The sequence below is a fragment of the Herpailurus yagouaroundi genome, unplaced genomic scaffold, assembly GCF_014898765.1.
Source record: "Herpailurus yagouaroundi ecotype Mexico unplaced genomic scaffold, PumYag 77, whole genome shotgun sequence".
NCBI classification, from domain to species: Eukaryota; Metazoa; Chordata; class Mammalia; order Carnivora; family Felidae; genus Herpailurus; species Herpailurus yagouaroundi.
In genome coordinates this window covers 6,545,845-6,569,354 of record NW_024412388.1, presented here as the reverse complement: position 1 = coordinate 6,569,354, position 23,510 = coordinate 6,545,845, and the positions used below count along the sequence as shown (strand labels likewise).

The 23,510-nt window shown below is 59.2% G+C and overlaps 1 protein-coding gene across 3 annotated transcripts in view; it reads right to left on the bottom strand.

Moving 5' to 3' along the window:
- Positions 1 to 23,510, bottom strand: part of SPSB1 (splA/ryanodine receptor domain and SOCS box containing 1) — a 79,370-nt gene that overhangs the window by 43,310 nt on the left and 12,550 nt on the right. The window contains exon 1 of one of the 3 annotated variants that reach the window (XM_040460585.1): positions 23,295 to 23,473. The exons of 1 other annotated variant lie outside the window; for it this stretch is intronic. The gene's annotated coding sequence lies outside the window, so the exon portion shown is untranslated. Of the gene's footprint in view, positions 1 to 8,503; positions 8,581 to 23,294; positions 23,474 to 23,510 lie in introns of those variants that run through there. One more of the 3 variants, XM_040460592.1, reaches the window with a different exon arrangement.

Here is a 23,510-nt window from a genome sequence, read left to right as displayed (position 1 = left end):
CGGGCCGGGCACTGGCAGTTTCAGCCTCAGGGAAACCAGGTTTGGGTTTTCTCCGAGGGCACAACCAGGCCTTTGTCTTGCCTCTGCCCCATCCCCACCCGGCTGGCTTGCCTGTCGGGGACACGGCGTCCAGGACCCAAGCCCTTCCAAGCGGACCCCTCTGAGGCTGGGCATGGAGACACCGCCAAGGACAGCAAGGGATGTGCAAACGGCACCCGACGCAATCCATGTTCCCCACCAAAGCCTCCCTGAGCACCTACTATGCGGTGAGCCGTGGGATCACGGCGGATCCTGCCGCAGAGGAGGGCGACAGATGTGACCACAGCCAGTTTGGACACAGCTCACTGAGGCGAGGAATCGTGTAGTCCCACTATGTGCCAGCCCAGCCCCCACAGCGGGTCCCCACGGTGAAAAGAACAAAGTGTTGCCCGCCTAGAGCCCACCCCAGCTGCACCGAGCACATCAACTCGCTAAGAAAAGCATGAACGTGTAATGATCCACTGGGATTTGGTCCCCTACTTTGGCACACATAAAAGATAGGCCCGGGGCACCAGGGTGGCTCAGTCGGTTGAGCGTCCAACTTCAGCTCAGGTCACAATCTCACGGTCCGTGAGTTCGAGCCCCGCATCAGGCTCTGGGCTGATGGCTCAGAGCCTGGAGCCTGTTTCTGATTCTGTGTCTCCCTGTCTCTCTGCCCCTCCCCAACTCATGCTCTGTCTCTCTCTGTCACAGAAATAAATAAACATTAAAAAAAAAAAAAGATAGGCCCTAAAAACTGGAGGAAAAAGATACGGCAAAAAACCCCAGGAGCTCTGACCGAACAACCAGGGTGCCTGAGAAGGGATTCCAGAGCTGGATTTCAGGTGGCCGAGGGGGCGGGACCTGGTGTGCACGAAGCTTGCCCGTGACCGCTCCTTGGGGTCCGCATCCCGGTTCTCCGTCCTGCAGGAAGAGTCCCCCTGAATTTCCCACCGGCCACAGGGAGGAAGGAAGGGGGGAGGCCCACAGCCCACAGCTCCCGAGCTGCACGGCCCTGCCGTCTGTGATATCGCAGCAGATCCTGACCCCTCGTCACCCTGGAAGCCCCGCAGAAGTGACAGTGTGCGGACGTGGCATTGTCTCATGGAGGCCGAGGAGGCCTCAGGGACCCACAAAGGCCACTTCCCCAGAATCTGCCCTGTGGGGCTCGAGCCACGGGGGCAGCCAGGTGTGAGACAGAAACCACTTCCTTGAGGGGAGATGGGTCTGGTGTTTTCCATTTTCTGCTTTGTGCACCTCTGGGTTCCACGAAGACTAAATATTAAGCCCAAATTAAGCCCTCCGTGGCAGACAGGGCTCCAGGCCCAGGCAAAGGGGGCCACGCGGCCCAGTACTGCCTTCTGGGCATCAGGAGACAACGAGCGTGGACCTTTGGGGTTGTCATCCTTGGCACCTGGGCTTCGTGGAAGCATCTTCCAAGCTCCACCGCGATCTCTGCCGGAAGGCCCCTGGGGGACAGCTCCCCAAGCCAGCCAGGGGGAGAATCGGAAAAACCCCAGTGATTTTTCGGAAGGAACATCACTTGCTGAGCACTAGGCAGAGGGGCTGGAGGGCCAGGGAGGGGCCAAGTCGAGCTGTCAGTCCCTCTTGGCTCCAGCCCAGCAGGAATTAGGCTGTTCCCTCTAGACGGTCAGAGCCGCCAGCCCAGCCAGGGCACTTTGAGGAGGGGAAAAGGTCGGACACTCAGACAGAGGGTCAGGAGTGTGGATTTCCCCTTTCCAGCATGGCAGAGGGGAGGAGCGCTGCCGGTGGGAGCATCCGGCCGGCGATGCCGTAAGGTCCTCGAAGGCCAGGTCGGGGGGGGGGGGGGGGGGGGGCGGCGGCGGCCACCTTGCCCCCAGACATTCGCAGCCCTTCTACAGACAGCATCAAAGAGTGACAGCCAGACACTGTCACCACGGGGAAGGTCACATGTGGGTCAGTGCGGGCAGCACGGGAAGGGAGTGACCTATTTCCAAGGCCCATTCAGGAACCTCCCTGCAAGCCCAGACGTCTGACGCGGCCAGACAACAAAGGAAAGGGGGGCTGGGCTGGGGGGCTGGAGGTGTCTGATGGCCCGACGTGTCGCTTCCCCCATCACAGGGGCCCCCGCAGCTGGGCCTCCACCCCCTGCTGACCATCGGGGTGGCCAGAGCAGGGCCCATCGTGTCCAGCAACCGGCCACCTTGCTCTCGGCTCTCCTGGCCCTCTGGAATATTCTGCCAGTATTCAACCTTGGTGGAACCCGAGGTGGTCCTGGCCTCCCCAGAATTTGCCCTAGGGCCCCGTAAGCACACCTCTCCCCAGGAATCACACCATTTCTCCTACAGCTTTGAGGAACACTCGTCACCCTGGGCCTTCGTTCATAGACACCCCCTCTCAATCAACCATCGATCAGGACTTAAATCCCATTTGCAGACAGGTCAGGTCACCATGCGAAGCGGGGAGGGAGAAACCAACGCACATCTGTTGAAAACTCGTGCACATCCGAGATGGGCCTGGGCTTTGGAAGTAACCACCCTGGGTTCCAATCCCAGCTCTGACCCTTCCCCAGCTAGGACCTGAGCTTTTCCGGGCCTCGGTTTCCCCGTCTGCAAAACGAGGACAATAACCGTATCTGTGTCACAGGAGTGGCTTCAGGGTTAGGCGATGCCTGTGCACACGCACCCCGGCGCCTGGACTGTACTGAGTGCTCCTTAAAGAGAAGCCACGGCGACCGGCCCAAGACAAAGAAGGAGCTCAGGAGGAACCAGGGACTAAGCCCCAGGGATCTGGGTCATTGCTAAGAGCTAATCAAGACCCGAATAGGATGCGAGCTCAGGGCAGCAGGTGCTGAAACTCCCTGCACGATGCTATCTATTCCCAGGTGTGAGTTAACTTGCCCCAAGTGTGCAGGCGGGTCCCCGACTTGGTTTGAGATTGCAGAGCCCGGCGGGGACCACGCCCAGCGAGCCCTGCCCACACACTGCCACCCGAGATACCCACTGCGGCTAAACGAACCTCCTGCATGAACTCGGCCAGGCCTCCGGCCAGTCCGGTGCCCTCACCCTGTCTCTCATGACTCAGCGTGATTCACACTTAACGTCGCTGACATCAGGCTGGTCCCGGAGTCCTCGGCACGGTCCGGCGACAATCGGCAGCCTATGCGAGAAGAGCGGTGAGCCTCCCTCTCCGTGGGTCTCGGAGGCGATGACGTACGGCATTAACGAGCTGCCCCGTCTGCCTCCCTTACCGCGGCCTAAGCTGTTCCAACGGCACTCTCATCTAATTTCGGCTGAAAAGTTAAGTGTTCCCTGGAGGTCCGGAGGGCAGTACTGCTTAGACGCTTCTCCGGCAGGTACCAAGGTCTGGCCAAAGGTCGGGCAGGTTTACAAAAGCCGCGCAGGGCCTGCTCTCCCCCGACAATGTGCCCTGGGGCTCGAGGCCGCCCCGTGCCCCCTTTGCAAAGAGCCCTGGCTTCCTGCTTCATGCGCCACTAACCCAGAAACTCCACACTCAAAAGAAGCGGCTAAGCCCTAGGAATGCAAACGTTGAAGGCGCACGGCCTGGGATGCCTCTGCAGACTTGAACTAGAAAGGTTTAAGGGCTTTTGTCAGGTGTGGGGGCGGGGGCCAAGGAGGAGCAGGTTCAGAGGGAAGCAGGAGTATTTCCAGGGCCTGTAATTATGCAAGGCCTTTTTCAGCCGAGGTCCGTCCCATTGCCTTGGCCTGGGGAGTCGGTCAGAGACTCAGGAATTTAGAGACGTGAACAGAGCAGAGAAGCTGAGATGCCTGGGGGCGCCTGTTAAGCGTCCAGCCTTGATTTCGGCTCAGGTCACGATCTCACGGTTTGAGAGTTCAAGCCCCGCATCAACAGTGCGGACGGAGCCTGCTTGGGATTCTCTCTCTCTCCCTCTCTCTCTCTGCCCTCCCCCACTCATGCTCGTCCTCTCTCTCTCTCTCTCAAAATAAATAACTAAACTTAAAAAAAGTGAAGAAAAAAAGAAGGTGCCTGTTCCAAAGGAGGGTCTCCCACTGGAGATGGGGGCGGTGGTGACCCCTTCCATTCACACCAACCTTTCATAAGCAGAGAGCGTCCCACAAATCCGTCCCACCTGAACCGGCCACAAGAGCGGGTATGGCCTCAAAAACGCCAGTGACATAAGCGAAAAATCACTCCTCTACCCCTCTCCCCCAAGGAAACAAGAAGCACAGAGCCCACCCTCCAGGTCACCTTCGAAAGGAAGGTCACGAGCGGCGGGAGTGGGGGGCGGCCACCTGGGGGTGTGGTCAGACCCACAGCTGGGATCGAGGCTGAAAAGCACTCGACCGATTCAGTCCTGCGTGTGCCAGGCACTGTCTTAGGCACCAGGGCCGCCAAACTAGACGGACAGAGCCCCTGCCCTCATGGAGACAGACAGACATCAGCAGGCAAGCACGGAATATGAGCCGACTGGGTCAAAGGCGCTACCTAACTCTTCCGATGTTGGTAAAGAGGTTGCCTAGCTCATTCGTTCGTTCATTCATTCATTCGGCAAGTTCCCACGTAGGCCCCCTGTGCTAGGCGGGCAGGGGACCGGACAGTGGCGAGCGAGGTCTCTGCCCTGGAGGGTGTCACGGCGACTCCCGCCACATCCCTCAAGACCCCACAGCGCCCCCTGGGCTCCTCACACGCCCCCGAGACAGGCCCCGAGCATGGAGACAAGTCCCAGCTCCGTATCACCAGCTCCCTCAATGACGCGGGGTGAACCATTCCTCCTGCTCCACGGCCTGAGTTACTTGCAAAACGGAAGGGGGCGGGCGCGGGCTTCCTCCAAGTATCAAGGGATAAATTAGGAACACGGAGCAAACCCGCCGGGTACAAAATGCCCCACCAATGGTGTGCTCTGGAGCCCCAAGACTTTACAAAGGGGCTCGTGGCTCTCCAGGACCTTCCAAGACCTCCCAGTCCAACAAGGGAGCAGGGACACCCAGGTCTGTAAAGGGCAGGGGGAGGACAGGTGAGAGGACGCTAAAGCCTCATGGGAGGAGGGAGGGAGGAAGGGAGGGAGGAGGTATCGCAGAGGGGCCCGCAAGAGAGAGGTGCACCCAACGCGCGGAGAGAGAGACAACAATGGTTAATTATCCCCCTCCAGTCTGTCTTGTTTCTGCCTAAACAATGGCTGGCACATAGTGGGCGCTCAGTAAATATTTGCAGAAGGAAGTTTCTGCTAGGAAAACCCGAGAGGGAGGCAGAGAGACCAAAGCGGGGGGTGGGAGGTGCCCAGAAACTGAGACACCATCCTCCCGGGAGGTCTGGGGCTTGGAGGCTTGGGGACAGGCTTCCCACCTGAGCCCAGCTGCCCAAGCAACCACAGGACCACCAGGTATGGACTCGGGAGCTCTCTCCAAACGGGCCGTCCCATCTCCCACCACCAGGCTGGACAGTGACTTAAAGCCCTTCGAGAGGTGGCCCTGCCAATGTCACCACCACACCCAAACCACATCGGGCACACTGGGGACCCGAGGGAGCCCACTCCTCAGAGTCACGTAAAACCCATCACCGCCTGGCACCCTGATCCAGGTACCCCTCTGCCCCTTTCCACCTCTGGGGTCGCCTCTCCGAGCTCCAGGCGGACACGGTAAGGCCTTCTCCCCACTCCACGCGAGCCACGCAGGCCGGGTGGCTTCACTGAGCCTCCAGCCCAAGATGGTCTCCACCTCCTCCTTTACTCGATTCAGTGGGGTCCCAAGGAGGGGGTGGAGCAGGGGGGCCCCCAGGACCGTCCTCATCCCTCCTGCCCATCTCTCCTCCTGTCCTTGTAACTTCAAGGCTCCAGATGGGGGGCAGGGGGGTAAGCGCGCCAGGTGGAGCCTTGATCTGGTGGGGCGGGGCGTGTTCACGGGCAAGGTGAACACCACGCGGCTGCGGTGGTTCCCAAGCCCACGCCCCCTCGCGCCGCCCCTCGGCTCCCACCTCTCTGGTCCCTACCTGCTCATTGGAGCTTGCTTCAGGACAGCCCTCCCCAAGGCGGGGGTCCTGGGCCAGGGGTCCCTCCTGTTGGCTTTCCCTGCACCGGTCACACTGTGTTGTAACGCCAGCTCAAGTGACCGGGGATGGCCAATCCTCACGGCCGGAGGCCTGACCCGCCTGGCTGCGTCCAGAGCCTGGCAAAGGCACCGAGCTGGGTGAGCCACCCCAACCGCTGGACGCGCAGGGGAACGGTTCTCAGCCCTGGAGGCAGCGGCCACACTATCTCCGTGTAGTCTTTGGGGCGATTCTGCAAGGTGAGTCTGGTGCCCGTTTTTACAGATGTGGAAACTGAGGCTCTAGAAAGCCGATCTGTCTGGGGTCCAGGTCAGAAGCCAGAATTTGAAACTCAGAAGGTCTTCCCCGGACGCGGGGAGCCTGAGAGCGGAGGTCGGAAGGGTGGGGCCCCGGCACCGAGGAACAGGGCAGGAGCTCAGCGTGGGCCACAGGTGCAGGACTCTGCCCTCCGTCCCGCCTCCTGTCCCCACGGCAGCCTGGAGGTGCCGCCTACGCTTCAGGCAGCGCGGGCTGGGAGGGACCGGAGTGGAGGCGACTAAGCCACTGCTCTGCACGGCCCCCGGGTGCCCACGCCCAGCCTCACCCCTTACCCGCTGTCAGCCCAGGCGCACAGCCCCTCCCTCACCAGACCACAGGAAACACCATCCCTCCCCGTGCCGCAGATTCCCAGAACCTGCCCGGAAAGGGAGTGAGTGCAGCGGCTTCCTGTGGTCCCCACCTGGCTGTCAGGGGCCGAGACCGTCCACCCCGCTTCCCCTGGCTCCCGTGGGACGCCCGAGTCAGACCGTCTCACCCGGCCTGGGCTCTCCAGGGCAGGCCCGGGGCACTGGGAAGTTCCAGAATAGCACGGGCTTAAAAACCCAACAAGGGCAAGTACACAGGGTCGGGACTCCCCTTAGGCCTTGGCCTGTGTCCTTGTTTCCCGTCCGCATGCTCCGCTCCGCGGCCAGGACACAGGGGACAGCGCCTGGCACACACGGGCCTGTGGCAAACACGTGGGGTGAATTAAAAGGGAGGAGGGTCAGGGAAGAATTAAAAGCACCCATGCACGAAGCCTGTGAACTTCAGGGGCTCAAAAAAAAAAATTGGTCCCCTCGACACAGGAAATCAGTTGCATATGGCTTTGAAACTGTCTTTTCCCACACGGTGACCTGAAGATCTCCATCTCGTGTGCACACACACACACACACACACACACACACACCCTCTACCCCTCCACCCCTTGCCCTGGGAAGGCAAGGAGTTTCGATTCTGGCTTCCAACCTGGATCCCAGACAAATTACTTGGCCTCTTTGAGCCACATCTATAAAAATAGAACAGAACTATAAAAATAAGTTCTCAGATACCTCAACTAAAAATCCCAGAATCGTTGATTTTGAGGCTATCTATTAAGGGCTTACGACACACTGGGTGCCATCTGCCCTCCTGGTGGTTTTGTATACGGACGGCCTCTTCCACCAGTGACAGATCTCTTCCCTTCTTCCTTCCTTCTCTCTCTCTCCAGTCCTTACACGTTCTAAGGTTCAGTTTCAACATCACCTCCTCCAGGAAGCCTTCCTGGACTCGCCTGCTGAGAGTTAACTCTGAGCCCCATCTTAGTACTCCAGAACTCTGCTCACCTCTCATTGCCTTTATTACCCTCTGCCTAACATGATATTGTTTGGGAGTTTTCCATACATTTGCCCTCCTCCCTTCCAAAGAGCACACAAGGCAAGTTCTCAAAGGCCAGGACTAAAGATGATAAAAATCCAAGCCACGTTTCCTGGGAGCAGGAAGGCACATCGAAAGTAAGGCCCCCCCCCCCCATCCCATCTCAGGCCTTGGATCCCAGTTATGGGAAGGGCAGTATCCGGAAGTTAACCCATATCAACTCACTCCATCCATGGGGTCCTTTTACAACCCCATTTCACAGATGGGAAACTGAGGCCCAGAGCGCAGAGGCAGGAAGTACCACAGCAAGACTCCAGCCACCTCCACCTGACTCCCAGGCCGGGCTCCTAACTGCTCCAGCCCCGACACCCAGACTAAACACGGTTTCCCAACGTGGCTTCCTCCAGAGAAGGAGCCCGTGAACCAAAGATGTCATATAGGGATGTCTTCGTGCCCCCAGGGCGGCGGGATGCCTAGGGGCTCCAAGAGACCCAGAGTCCCCGATCGCTTGGTAAGGGGCGACTTCCCCGAGCCCCCCCCAGGTGCCCCTCCATCAGTCAGCCCTTTGCCCACACAGCCTGCACCTCCTCACCAGCCAGCAGCTAAAGGAGAGTCACGCCCGGCACAGCTGAGGCCCCAGGATCCTGCCCAAGGCCGACAGGAAAGTCTGCCCTGCTGGGCCAGGGCTCACGCTAAACCAGCACGCTAATGTTATCTGGTCCAGCCCGTGCACACCCACACCCGCCCACACCCATACACACCCCTGCTCAGTCCCCTGGGGACCCCTCTCACCCCAGCGCGCCTGGGCACATCACCAGCTCCCACTCACCTGAAGCAGAGGCCGGTCCAGCTGGGGAGTGTCCACTTCCCAGGCCAGACCCCTGGGAGGGAGGTGCAGGGAGCCCCAGGGCGGGAGAGGCCGGCTGTCCCCTCCCCCGCCAGTCCTATTCCACCTCCCACTCCCCTGTCTGCAGGGCTGAGTGGGGAGAGCACAGGGCCGCCGCACCTCTCTGACCTCCCGCACCTGCTCCCTGCTCGTTCATGACTAAGCGATTTCCACCTCGGCGTCCGCCTGCCAAGGGGCCCGCTGGCCGCAGGGACCGCACCACGGTGCCCAGAGCCGCACACACTTCAACCCAGAATTGGTGAGTCTTCTTCTTGGGAAAGAAAACCCCCTCCATGTTTTGTTTTGTTTTGTTTTCCCCTTAAATGAAACAAATCCACCCACGCAGTTACTGGAAACTCAAGCATGTGAAACTGAACCGTTTGCAAAGAGAATTAGTCAGCAACCTTGCGAACGGCGGAGCAGTCCCCTCCGCGGTGGAGGTGGGGCCGCCCGTGCTCTCGAGGTTCCCATCCAGGAGGGGACCGGGGGGCCCCTCGTGCACGCCACGTCCCCCAACCTGCAGGTGACGCCCTGGGAGCGGCTGAACGCGAGGGCTAGTCCGTTCGCGCCAGGTCGAGGGTGAAACGCACTTTTCTGGCTGTGTCCCGGTCCCGACTTTGTGAGACCTGATGGTTTCTATGAGCCCTGGCTCAGGGATCAGACTCGCATCCACATCCCGCCCCATCTAGTCAGGTGAACCTCTGCGGGTCTCAGTTTCCTCATCCGTAAAATGGGGGCAACGGAACCTGTCAGGATCACCCAGTCTGTGTGCAGTCCCTTGCGTCTGGCACCAAACAGGCAGCGACACATGCGGACTCTTGAGCAGGTAGGGGCGCCTTCCGTCAGGGAGCGACAGTGGGTGGACTGTTCTAGGGCTCTGTCCCTCTGGGTTCTGTCCCTCTGGCTGCAGTGGAATTTGCGGAGTCGGTTTCCAGCCCTGCTGCCTCGCCCAGGAGGTGGATGCAGGGCGGGGGGGGGTGGGGGGGTGGGGAGAGGGGCCAGGCCAGGGGGACGAGTCTAGTCCCGGAGCCCTGAGCCCCAGGCTCCGCGACCCACGGCTCCTTGGCCTTGCCTTCTCCACTGTACAGGGAGGCCTCAGACATTTTATTCTGTGTTGTTTCTTTAAACAAAACAAAACACCCAGGGGTGCCTGGGTGGCTCAGTCATTAGAGCAGCTGACTCTTGATTTTGGCTCAGTCGTGATCCCACAGTTCCTGGGTTCGAGTCCCGCATCAGGCTCTGTGCTGACAGCGTGGAGCCTGCTTGGGATCCTCTGTCCCCACCACGCCCCCCCCGCCCCTCCCCTGCTCTCTCTCCCTCTCTCAATAAAGAAATAAACTTAAAAAAAAAAAAACCTAAGTTATTTGCCTACATTAAAAAAAAACAACACTGGATTTCTGGCTTTTGTTAGGGGGGAAAGAAATGGACACTCCAGGGCACTGGGCAAGAGGCCACTCCCTAACCCAGGACGCACGCACCCTATTTTGCCACAGCCCCCCCCCCCCCCGCCCCGCATCGCCTTCCACTGGGTGCTTCCTAGGGCCTCGTTCCTCGCCCCTGGGAGTATCTGAGTTTGTGACCCAGTTTAAAACCCTAATTTTATGTAGGAGCGTGACCTCAGCCACTTGTCACTAGAAATATCCACAGGAACTGTCCCTAGGGAAGGTAATTAAAGTCCGATGCTGCGGGCTGATTTTTCTTGGAGAAAAACAAGACGATGTAAGAAGAACTACACCCCAGTCTGGCCGAGGGCAACTCGGGGATGAGATAGTAATTTTCCGAACTTCTTTACGCGATTTACTAGACAAAGAACAGAAGCAGGTGCCCGGGGCCCTGCCCTCATTCCCCTGATTTCTTCCCTCTCCTTTGGCTTGTGAACCAAGAGGGCCTCCCTCTTGGGATCTCGCCCCCTGGACGTGCAGAAGGTGGGCAGCCTGCTGAGCAGGCCCTTCTGGAGGGTTCCGGGACGGCTGTTTGCAGGACCGGAAGCCCCCCCAGCCCCAGCTCTCCCGGCGGGCCACCCGTTTTGTTGATTGGAGGGGGCAGGGGAGGTAGGGTTCGGCGGACACAGCCGGATCTACTCTCAGCCCAGCAGAGACGTTGAAAATGTCAAGTGAGCATCTGAGGGCATTTTCGAGTTGTTTTGGTCACTCCTAAAGGCAAAAACACAAGCTTCAGGATCTCTGCTTTCTTGGCTCTCCAACGGCCGTCTTCGTTCGGTCTCCACGGAGCACCTGCTAAGGGCTGGCCAGCGAGACACAGGAGGGACAGGCTGACGCGAACCAGTTCTCACCCAGTCTGTCTTCTGGCGCCTCCCCCACCTGGGAGCCCCTCCTGCACCCTCCCCTTCACCTGGCTAAGGCTTCTCTCCTCCAGAAAGTTCTCATCCCCCTGGGAGCACCCCAGGCACGCCCATGTCACATACCTTAACACCACGTGGCAGTCTAATGACTGCTGCCTTTGGACCCACGCCCCATCCCACCAGATCAGGAGCCTCCACGTGCTCAGAGGCCTCGTGGAGCCCAGGCTGGGGCCGCATCCAGCCTGACTTCTTGGCTGTGTGACCCCAGGCAAGTTATTTGACTTTTTCGTGCCTCGGTTTCCCCATCTGTAAAATGGGCATAACCAACACCGCTCAGCAGAACTCTTGGGAGCAGTGAATAAGTTAAGGCGCGCAAAGTGCCAAGCATGGTGCCTGGCACATAGTAAGTGCTCAATAAATATTTAGCAAACTGGTCTAAACCCAGGAGGCAAAGTTGGTCAGTGGGCACAGTCCACTGGGGACACGCACAGCCTTGCACCCAGCCTTGGACAACCGGCACACACTGTTGTGGCTCACCTCCCCCTCACATCCTCCGCAGAGCCCCAGATTCTACCCAGGCGGCCGTCAGCAGGTGCTTGCCAGGATCGTGCCGTGTCAGTGCAGCGACGAGGCACAAGACTGCCCAATTCTCATAAAACGCAGCTCACGAGCTGCTTACCCAAGAAACCTCTGTGACTGTACTTCCTACACGGGTGCCGGCACGCACGGGGCTCAGAACCGCAATCCTCGTACCCTGGCTCCCGCCTGCAGAGCCCCTGACGCGGGGAGCGGTCATGAATCCCAGGATGGGGGCTGCTGGCTGCCCGACTGTACGGTCACTACAAATCATCAAAGTGGACATTTACAGGGGCGCCTGTGGGGCTCGGTCGGTCGCGCATCTGACTCCTGATTTCGGCTCAGGTCATGATCTCACCGTTCGTGAGACGGAGTCCCATGTCGTCCGTGAGGTCGAGTTCGGCGCTGTCAGCGAGGAGCCTGCTTGGAAGTCTCTCTCTGCCCTCCCCTGGCTCTCACGTGCACGTGCGCACACACTCTCTCTCAAAATAAACAAAGAAACATTTTTTAAAAAGCGGACGTTGGGGCGCCTGGGTGGCTCAGTCGGTTGAGCATCCGACTTCAGCTCAGGTCACGATCTCGCGGTCTGCGAGTTCAAGCCCCGCGTCGGGCTCTGGGCTGATGGCTCGGAGCCTGGAGCCTGTTTCCGATTCTGTGTCTCCCCCTCTCTCTGCCCCTCCCCCGTTCCTGCTGTGTCTCTCTCTGTCTCAAAAATAAATAAACGTTAAAAAAAAATTAAAAAAAAAAAAAGCGGACGTTCACGATGGGTGAGCTGCATGGCATGTGGATTACATCTCAGCAAGACTGCTCGGATCGAATCCTGCATTAAGTCCTGCTGTATATACTCTGAGCCTTGAAGAGACAGCATCCCGCTCTAATACCCAGGAAAGCCGGGTTCTCCCTGCTTTTGTCTTTTTAAAAATTCAAGGAGAACAATTACACCAAGGCAGAAACTTGGGTCATCACAAGGGCTCCTGTATCTCCGTGCTGGCTTCTTCTCTGGCTGAAGGAGGGAAAGCCAACTCCATTTTTCTACTTTGCCCAAACACAGCTACGTTATCTGGTTCCCCAGGGATGCTCCAAACCCACCTTCACAGAAAGAAAACAGAGGTCACATCCCTAATACCCAAAAGGTGGCGGATCAAGCCACGTCTCGTGCCCGATACCCAGCAATTCAGGCAGAACCATCGTGCCTGGCCCCTGACCTTGACCTTTATCTGCTCCTGCCGGTTCACCAAAATGTTCTGGGGAAAGGGCAGTCGGGCCAGGGAGCGGGGGGTGGGGGGTGGTGGCGGAGGGAGTGACAGAAGACCACTTCCAGTCTGCTTCTAGGACAGTGGCCTCTAAGCTTATTTTCAGCAGTTCAAACAATTTCCCCCAAAGCTAAGTCTTGCACAGAACCCTACACCCCTCAAAACAAAACAACAAAAAAAAAAGATCAAAGTCGGCCTGTTCTGGTTCCAATGACCGTCTCCCCACTCTGGCACGGCCCGAGGCTCTGAGGGAAACCAGCAGCCGGGGGATGTGGTGTCCAAAGCCACAAGATCCCCATCCGGCCCTTTCTGGGACTTTGAGGTTATCCCCTGGAAAGCGGGACCTCTCCAGAAAGCAGCGTGTCCCGTGCACATGAACAAGACGCACGAACAGCAGTCACGTGGCACCGGGTCACGGAGATGGGGGGCTCACGACACCAGCCTCGGCTCCTGCACGTGCCCCAAATTTTCCATGAAAATAACGCACGTAAACGCTGACACGGAAGCAAAACCTCAGGAGTGGGGAGACACCGTGGGGGATGGGGGGACCCGGCCTTGGTGCAGCCCTCAGCTCAGACATGGCCCCTGGGTCGGTGCTGTCCGGGCATCTCCCTCAGGGGAGGCACCGTGACAGCGAAACAGCACCGGCATTCAGTGCGTATTGGCTGAATGACGAAGGAATTAAAAAAAAGAAAACCTCATCCCGAGCTGTCTAGACACCCCCGAGGGTGACACGGTGGTGAGGAAGGCAGGCTTGCTGGGACCCTGGGGTCCCAAATGTGGCCCGATAGGGTAGAACCAGGAGAGCGGGGAAATCCCTATTGTTTTGAACATCACATTTCTCCAAAGAAGATGAAGTTTGTTTCAAGGGACCCTGAGATTTAGATATAATGTATGCATAATTAAACACATTTCACACTGGTGTTGCCCCTTAGGGTGATTCTTCCAAGCTTCACAAATGCAAGGTGACCTTTCTCATTAGGGCTTCTCAAAATCTCCAAACCGCCAAGACCCTCAGACAAGCAAACACCCTCACACGTCTCCCCCTGCACCCGCCCCCCGTCCTCAGAGTAGTTAAACAAGGAGGTTCTGATTCCCAGGTCCTCCCGATCTGTCCAGGGGCTCGTCCCCCAGAAAGCCATGTCGGTGCCCCAAGACCTTGGCACGCTCCCCCCAGCTCCCCCTGCCCCAAAACTGCTGTCCTCTGCATCCTGTGTTTTATGTCAGGGCCGCATGAGGCCCCCTGGGATCAGCCTAGCAGACAGATCCCTCCACCACGGCCCATTTCCTAGGCGGCCCGAAGGGAGCCCCGGCAGGTGCAGAAGCCTCACGGAGCCTCCCCACTGCCCTGCCCCAGGAGAGGTCCAGGCCACGGTGCAGCACCACGCCAGCCAAAAACTCCAGCCTTGGCCAGACCTGCAGCCAAACTGCTGATGGTTAATGGTCTGCCGGGAGAGTCCCCAGAGCGTCCAGGCAAAGGGACCAGGGCCTTGACTGGGGCTCCTATGAGGACCTGGCCAGAGTGTTCAATGAAGGAGGCAGAGGCGGATGGAGACAAACATTTCTAGTTTATCCGTCCTTCTTAGGAATAGCTTTTGGGGTGACTGGGGTGGGGAAGGCCCAGGGTACCTCCTACCCACCCCTGGGCCTGGCATCCGGGGCCTCCCTGCTACACAGCAGCTTCCCGTGGTCCTCCTCCTAATGGCCAGCCCCTCCTCCTTGGGGTCACTCTACCTCCCTGCCCCCTACCACGAACCCCACCACCCCCCCCCGCCCCAGCCTAGAACAGTGCTCCTGCACAGTCACACGAAGCTCTCTGTGCCCAGCCAGCACCCCCGGCAGGTTGGCCAGTGTTTCCTGCACACGCCTGTCACCTGTCATCTCTACCTGCTCCGTCACAGACGCTTGAGGGCTTCGGGCCGCTTCGCACGACTCCAGCGTCACGCCTGGCGACAGGAAGTGCTACACGATGTCAGCGTGTTCACCAGAGCAGAAAGAACACAGGCCAGCTGTATGTCACCCACGCAGCCGTGTCCCCTCCAGCAACTTAGAAAACACCTCTGAAGCTCACTTTGCTCCTCTGTTGAGGGGGAGGTCATACCTAATCCCTAGGGCTGTTTGAAGAATTAGAACTCGGTCTATAGCAGCAGGGGCCTCAGGCCTGACACACAGCAGCCATCTGATAAAGGTTAACACCGTTTCTGGAAGATCGTACTTCGATCAGAACAGGAGCAGACACGACCTCCCCGAAATGCTGGCCGGAGGCTGGGAGGGAAAAGGCGGGGAAGAAGCTGTCAGGGGCTCCAATGACGGAAGAGCCAATGTTCCCCGAGGCGGTGACAGGTCAGGTCTTGTCCCGAGCCAGGGCCCGCCGCTGGAGTGCCGGTGACCCAGCCAAGGGTGGCCACAGAGCAAACGGTGCGCCCGTCAGGGCATCCCTGCTCCAGAGCTCTGGGTCCTAGCTCAAACGAGACAGAGACAGTCCATCCCCTTGGGGCCCGATGGTCAGGTCTCAGCCACCATTGGGAGGGAAGGAGAAAGCGTGACTCACGAGAGCTGCGTCTCTGGTGGCAGACGGGCCGGCAGGATTTGAAAGTGGCACCAAATTATATTGTCAGTGATCCATTCTGGAAACAGCCACCAGCCCCAGGTGGCCTGGGGGGGTGGGGGAGAAAAAGCTCTGTGAGATACTGGCCCCCCAGCCCCAGAGCTGGCCCGCACGCGTGGCATCGCTAAGCGAGGTGGGGGATGGCTGCACAAAGTGAGCTGGAGGCCAGGTCATGCCCTGAAGGCCACATCACGGATCTGGAGAACTTTCCCTAAGAGCAATGTCCCTGTTGATGGGCTTTGAGAAGGGAGTGGACGTCGCCGGGTGTTCGTTTTAAAAAGATCACTGGGGGCGCCTGGGTGGCGCAGTCGGTTAAGCGTCCGACTTCAGCCAGGTCACGATCTCGCGGTCCGTGAGTTCGAGCCCCGCGTCGGGCTCTGGGCTGATGGCTCAGAGCCTGAAGCCTGTTTCAGATTCTGTGTCTCCCTCTCTCTCTGACCCTCCCCCATTCATGCTCTGTCTCTCTCTGTCTCAAAAATAAATAAACATTAAAAAAAATTAAAAGATCGCTGGAAAAAGTTTAACACAATGAAAAGGATGGCTGGGAGCAGGAGGGCGGTGGCTGGGTCTTGGGCGGCAATGGATGCGGAGAGGAAGGCAGGTGTTTAGAGTTCTAGGTGAACGTTTTAGACGAGCTGTCTGAACAGAACCACCCCCACCTTCAAGCGGCCCCCACGTGAGCCAGGAAGGGAAACGCAGCTTCCATTCAGGAAACACTGAACTTTCCACGCCAAACGTAATTAGCCAGAAGCCAGACACAAAAGGTCCCAGAGTCGATGATTCCATTTATAGGAAATGTCCAGAATACACAGATCCAGAGAGACGGACGAAGGCAGACTGCTGGCTGCCAGGGGCTGGGGGAGGGGACGGGCGGGGGGATAGCCATCGGCTATGGGGTTTCCCTTTGGGTGATGAAAATGGTGGGAACGTGGGGTGCCTGGTGGGGGGGCTCTGTCGGTTAACAGTCTGATTCTTGATTTCGGCTCAGATCGTGACCTCACGGTTCCTGGGTTCGAGCCCCACGTCGGGCTCTGGGCTGACAGTGTGGAACCTGCTTGGGATTCTCTCTCTCTCTCTCTCTCTCTCTCTCTCAAGATAAATAAATAAGCATGTTTTAAAAAAGAAAAAAAATGTTGAGAACTAAGAATGCTTCGTTTTAGGTTGTATGGAATTCACCTCAATTAAAAAAAAAAGCAGTCAGTATCGCAGAGCATATTAAGGGGCCTCCTGCAGCTAAGGGCTCTCCAATGAGCCGCCAATCCCATTTCTGCTGCGGGTGCCATCATATCCCCACAAACCCGGGGTCCCTTCTGTCACTCTGTGACCCCCTATGTCAATTTCTCAGGCCACGGTGACATCCAGTCTTCCAGCCTGGCCCCTCTGGCCACTCACTTCCGCCGCTCCCCCTCTTCATGGCAGAGCTTGGCGGGTGAGGGTGTAGACCCGGGAGCCTGGGAGCTGGGCTCCCAGCTCCTCCCCTCAGGCCCCAGTGGCCCTGAACGTCTGTCTTCCCGTCTGTAAAATGGGGCTGCACCGCCCTACAGGCCTCACCGACGGCATGAGGACTAACTATACGCACACGGGGCATCAGAGGGCCCACCGGGACCGCCAGCCTCCCGCCAGCCTCCAGCGGTCACCGAGCCCAGCACCGGGCCTGAAGTTCTGAGACCAGCCCTTCAACCTGACTTCTCTGCGGGCCCTTCCTCCTCCGTTTCGTCCAGGCCCTCAGCCACCGCCTTGAGGAGCCCAAGTCACGTTCAAGAAGCATCCCGCGCCCGGGCCCCTCTCCCCACAGGGCCCTCCCGGCGTCCTGTGGCCTCTCGGCCTCACTCAGCCCTACCCCAGCCACAGGCCAGCCCGTGCTCGCCTCCTGCACCTGGGGTGCCCACCCGCCTCCCCCTGCCCTCTCCTTGTCACCCTCTCCGCGACGCCCAGGTAAGGTCATCAGGGGAGACAGGCCGGTCTCCCCCACTAGACAGACAGGTCTCTGAGAGTGAGGCCCGCCCCCCCCCTTCCTTCGGATCCTCTGCCCAGTAGACTGGCCACACATGTAGGGGCTGAGAAATGTTTGCGTGAAAGAATGAATGACAAGAAGTCCAAAATAGCTCAGACGGCTTGTTTTGGACTTCTGGACCTCCCACAGGGTCACGGGGGACATTCTGGGCAGTCAGGGGGCGGGTGATGGGTGAGTCCGTGGGGAGTGAAGCCACCAGCCCCTCAGGATGTCAGGGCTGTGCACTGCGGCCAGTGCTGATGCACGTCACCGCCCTGAAACCTCACAGCCACCCCACGAGGCGGCTGTCACACCGCACAGTCAGGGTGGCCGACGCTCTGAGGGAAAGCCGGGGTCTGGGCCGCCCCTGAGCCCAGATTAGGTCTCTCCAAGCCCTGCTGGGAACCACTGAACCGCCAGCCCTGCCCGCACTCACCCGTCCAACAGGTACCTAGGAGACGCCTACTGTGTGCGCTGAGCGCTGGGGACAGAGCGGTGAGCGAGACCCCGTGTGGCCTGGCCCTGCCCACCCCACCCCCCACCCAGGCTGTCCAGCGGGACAACTGCCAGCTGCCCGCGGTGCCTCGAGAGGGTGAGCGTGTGTCTGGCTGGGTCTCTGGGTGGAAGGTGGAGGCAGGCCTCCCGCCACGGGAACACCCCGTGAGCAAGTGTCCCTCTGGGAGGGACACTTTTACAAGCGGGGGGCACCTGGGTGGTTTGGTCGGTCGGTTACACATCGGACCCTCGGTCTCAGGTCAGGTCACGATCTCACGGTTTGTGGATTCGAGCCCCTCGTCCGGCTCTGCGGCCCCCACCCTGTACTGACACCGATGGACGGATAAGCAAAATGAGGCAGATCCATACAATGGAGGATTATTCCGTTTTGAAAAAGAAGGACGTTCTGACGCAGGCTACAACACGGACGACCCCCGACAACATCAGGCTGAGGAGACCAGCCAGTCAGAGAAGGACAATCCGCAGGACCCCGCCTAACTGAGGGAGCGCTGGGAGTCAAACCCGCAGAGACGGAGGCAGAATGGAGGCAGCCAGGGGCCCGGGGACCCTGTTTCTAGAAGAAAATGCCAGAACGAGGGTTCTACCCCAGGCATGCCTCGGCTCATGCCAGGATCTCTTCTAGTAACCCCTTGGAAAAGAAGGTTCCAAAGTTTCTACTTCAGCCCAGGCCTCCCACAAGAGCCCCAGGCCTAGCTGCCGTCCCGACACATCCATAGGCCATTTCTATCTGGGACAGGTGCGAGGTACCTCCACGCCCCTGGCCCCCAGCCCTCGCTATGGGGTCACCACCCACTGTGACCCCCCAAACTAGCGAGGAGGCTGACAGACATCGGCATGTCCAAACAGCTCTCAAACCTGTGGATTTCACCTTGAAAACACCGCCAGCCTCCGTCCCAACCAGCAGGAAACAGATGCACAGACACAAGGAAGCATTTTGAATAATCACAGGCCCCCAAACAGCCAGCAGCTGTGTGGCCACAAGCAGCCTGTCTGACAAGGGCCGTTCACAGCTGGCACAGCTGTCAGGACCTTGTCACCAGGTAGACCCTGGATTTCTCCTCCGTGTGGCATTTACGTGTCACATGCCCGGAGTCTTGGGCCCAGATCACCCGGCGCCTCCCTTGTTTTCCCAGAGGCACCCCGAGGGTGGCAGGTGCCCCCACCCTTCTCCGCCTGTCCGTCACCCGCACAGTGACTTCAAGATGGTCAAGGTTGGGTTTAAGATTGGGCCGGGTGCCATGTTTGTTGACAAATGACTCCCACGTCCCCTGCTACCCAGGTGCGATCTCGAACGCCCGTGCCTGCACAAGGCCCAGCCTCCATCGGGGCTGGGGCGGGGGGGGGTGGGCAAAGCAGGGCTGAGTCTTTCAGGGTCTCCTCCCTATCTCCACGGGAGGCCCAGGGGAGCTGATGTGGTTTGTCCGATGGCCAGCGGACTGATTCATTTGTCATGTTGAGCAATGAACAGGATTTTTTTTTTTTAATTTTTTTTTTCAACGTTTATTTATTTTTGGGACAGAGAGAGACAGCATGAACGGGCGAGGGGCAGAGAGAGAGGGAGACACAGAATTGGAAACAGGCTCCAGGCTCTGAGCCATCAGCCCAGAGCCCGACGTGGGGCTCGAACTCACGGACCGCGAGATCGTGACCTGGCTGAAGTCGGACGCTTAACCGACTGCGCCACCCAGGCGCCCCTGAACAGGATTTTTAAAACACAAAACAAGCAAGAGGCTTTCCCCAAAACTCTGGGGTTGGGGGACAACAAGACGGATCCCCCAGTGAGCCGTCCTCACCTTGCCACAGCCAGGAGGGACCCTCAACTCCAAGTCGGGAGGAATACACTTCCCCCGACTTGCCCCCAGGGAATCACACTCCACCTCTATGAGACTTGATATTTCCCCTTACACGCTTAGGAACTACTTACAGATGACCTGAGGTTTGCTTCAGAATGGTCCAGCCTGAGTGTGCACACGTGTATGTAGACGTGCGTGTGGATGCGTGCACACGTGTGTGAGTGTGGGCGTGTGTATGTGCTGACCCTTGAAGCTGGTGAGGGCACCTTATACTCTTCTCCCAACTTTGGTAGGTGTTGGAAATTTTCCATCATAATAAAAAGTTTTCATTAAAAAAAATAGCAGGGGCGCCTATGTGGCTCGGTCGGTTAAGCATCCGACTTCGGCTCAGGTCGTGATCTCACGGTTGGTGGGTTCGAGCCCCGCGTCGGGCTCTGTGCTGACGGCTCACAGCCTGGAGCCTGCTTCAGATTCTGTGTCTCCCTCTCGCTCTGCTCCTCCCCCACTCACGCTCTGTCTCTCTATCTCTCAAAAATAAATAAACATTAAAATTTACAAAAAAAAATAGCCCACGCTTCTTGGAGAAAAGGCTAAGGTGATGGCGGTGGCATGCTGTGCTGAGTAAAAGCTTACGCACGAAAATTAGTGTTAGAGTGTTGTTCCACCAGCCAGTAGCGGCAAGACTTTGGCCAAGTCATGTGGCCATTCCAACCCCAGGAAAACCAGCTCGCTGCCCTGGGTTCTTAGGAAAAGCACAGGGTTAATGCGTCAAGGACTCAGATCACAGCCTAGTGCTAGCACATTCTACAAAGCCATTTCTTATCACTGCCATCATCATCATCAACATCATCATCACCTCCAATAACATCCCGCCTGTAAAGCACTTAGTAGCACATGCCCGGCACCTGTCTATGAGCTAGACTTTTACTCTTAGATCAGGAGGAACTCCCTCTATCAGATAACTGGGAAAAGGCAAAGCATTATGTTTCTTGAAAGGAACCGGTGTGGAATTTCTGGACAAAACTCTGAACGCCGTAGAGTCGGAGGTTTCGCTGAATGTGCAAATGTATCGGCAGGCAAGTCTCTGCTCCCCCGAGGAGAGGGAAGGTCCAAGAAGGGACCAGGCGCAGCGAGGAGAGCACAGAGAGCACCGCATCGCCCTTAGTGAGCAGGGGCAGCGCTGGCCTCCACCGGCTGGACCCCCAGCCCATTCCCAGGCCCCAGTGGAGAAATTGAACATCTATGCCGATTGCCCAGGGGTCCACAGAGTTTTAGAGGGCAGCCCCAGGAGCCCACTGAAGGGTGGTTTTAGCCTTGCTGGAGCAGCCCAAGGAAGGCAGCCTCACCCAGCAACAGAGTGACATCACCCAGGGCCCCTGGCAGGACCACTCCTTCCTAGGAGCCCCGCAGCCCGCACCAATCGCCCCGCGGCCCCGACCTCCCTGAAGCCAGATCTGCCCCTGCTCGTGACTGTTGGAACCACTGCAGTCCATGGGCCATGGCTTTTACTCTTCTTGCTTCCCTGGTGGTAGCCAGGCTGGGAAAGAAAAGGATTTGTGAAGTTATTGCATTAGGCCACCCCACACCTCCCCATCTGCAAACACACGCACGCACACTCTCTCTCTCTCTTTCTGTCTTTCCCTCTCTTTACTGGGCAAAGCCCTGTCTGCAAAAGAAAAAGCAGTAAGAGAACGAGAAGTGCTTAAAATGATCTAATCGGGCCCATCACCTGACAGCTGGGCAGCTGCGAGGTGCCTGGCCCGTGACCTCAGCACGGGAGGCAGTAACCGGCAGCCACAGCCAGGGGTCTGGAGACCGTCCACAGCCCTGGGTCTGCTGTTTGCGTAAGCCAGCCACCCTCTCTGGACCTCTGCTGGGAAGGGAAAGGCTGGCCTACGCAGATGCCCTGCAAGTAAGACAGGGCTTCCCCAGCTCCATGATTCCTTAGCAGGGTGGGAGTGGGGGGGGGGGGGGCGGCGGATGCCTGTCTATGCCTCTCATGCTTAATCTAGCACTTTCCACCACCCAGAGGGGCAGTATCAGATAGGGATGGGACACAGAAGGGAGGAGCGCCCCCCCCCCCCCCCGCCGCCTTCCTTGCTTGCTGTCCTCAATAACCGGGGATGAAGTTCTGGGCCCCCTCCCCAGCTGTCCTACCCCGGGAGAGAATTCTGCCAAAGACACCAAACTGGAGTCACCGGAGGATGGCGTTGTTTTACCATGGCCACCTGTTAAAACTCAGCTCATGACCAGTTTCTGATGCTCCAGGCTGGAGTGTTTCATTAAATATTACTCACTCAGGAAGCAGCCCCTGCCAACTCACCCCCAAACCGTGAGGCTCATTTTCGGAGAAAAAGAGAGGGAGGGAGAAGGAGCCTGCCTGGGTCCTCCCGAGCCAGCACCACCGGCAGGGTGTCCCTGCGCCCGGTCCCCGCACAGCCCACTTTTGAGAACCAAGCAAGGGAAGTCAAGTAACCAGCCCTCAGTAACCAGCAGCCCCACTGCCAGGTTACCATGGGGGGCATGCACACCCTCACCCCGCACCGACACACTCACACTCACCCCAGGCACACACGCAGAGACACATGCCCTAACTCACCCACAGACATGCAGAAACATTCAGAGACACACACAGACCCAGAAGCACAGTGCAGACACACACTTAATCTCACACGGACACACCCTCAGACACACCCACACAGGCAGGCTCAGAGACACACATTCACACTGTCACCAGACCTCTTGCACACAGACACGCTCTCAGGCACACACCACACACACACACACACACACACACACACACACACACACACACACTCTTGTAGCCTCCCATCAGGGCAAGCCACGGCGCCAGGGGCCAGTTAACATTCCAGGAACCTTTGCCTTGAACTTGAACAGGACAACTACCAGGTCCGCACACACCCGGGGCGCGCAGACTGAGCCATCCCGCGGTTCCACCGACCCACCCAGACTGCTCTGGTTTTTCTGTTTTAATCGATTTGCTGACACAACACTCGGCTCCCCCTTGGCTCCCCCTTGGTTGCCGGGAGAAGCTGCGGCGGCTCCGGGACGGCGGAGAGGGCGGCGCCGCCCGGGGTGTCGCCCGGCGGGCTCCCCGGGGGAGGCGCGGAGGACAGGGCGGGGGGAGCCCCGAGGGGGCCAGTAAGGGCCGCGCTGCAGAGCCGGGTCCCGACTGGCGGGAAAAGCGAAACTAACTTCGCGGAGCGGGGTCGCGCTGCCCCCGTGTGGGAGGGGCAGGTCAGCGCCCCCGCCTCCACCGCGGGGACAGTCGCGGTCGCAAGAGGCCCCCCCCTCGGGGCGTCCCGGCACCTGGAAGTCGGCGGGGGCCGCTGCGCGTCTGGGTCCCCTCCCCGGGTCTGCGGTAGCTGAGCCTCGACCCCCGGCGCGACGGTGGCCGCGGCCGCCGGGGACCACCGCCCTGTCTCGCCCCCGCAGGTGGGATCCGGGGCCGCCGCGACCCGCAGGCGTCCGCAGCGGCAGCGGCGCTGGGCGGCGCCCCGGCCCCCCCCCCCGGGACCTGTGGCGAGAGGGGGGTTCCCCGCGGGACCCTCAGCCACCAGGTCCCCAGCGCCCAGCCCCGCGCCCACCACTCAGTCCCCGACCGCCGCCATGCCCGCGCCCACCCCGCCCGGACCCCCCACCCACCCGGTGCCCGTGCCCGGCTCTGCCTACCGCGCCAGGGAGGGCCGCCTGCGCCGCCGCCGCTCTCCGGGGCCGAGGAGGCCGGGGCGCCCCGGGCCGCGCCCGCCGCAGGGAGCGAAGTCGTCTCCTCCCGCGGCCCCGGCGCCAGCGCCTGGAGCCTGGTTCCTGCTGCGAGCGCGCGGGCAGCCCGAGCGCGACTTCTGTGCAAAGAAGAAAAAGCAGGCGAGGGCTTTAAAGTGCAGGGAG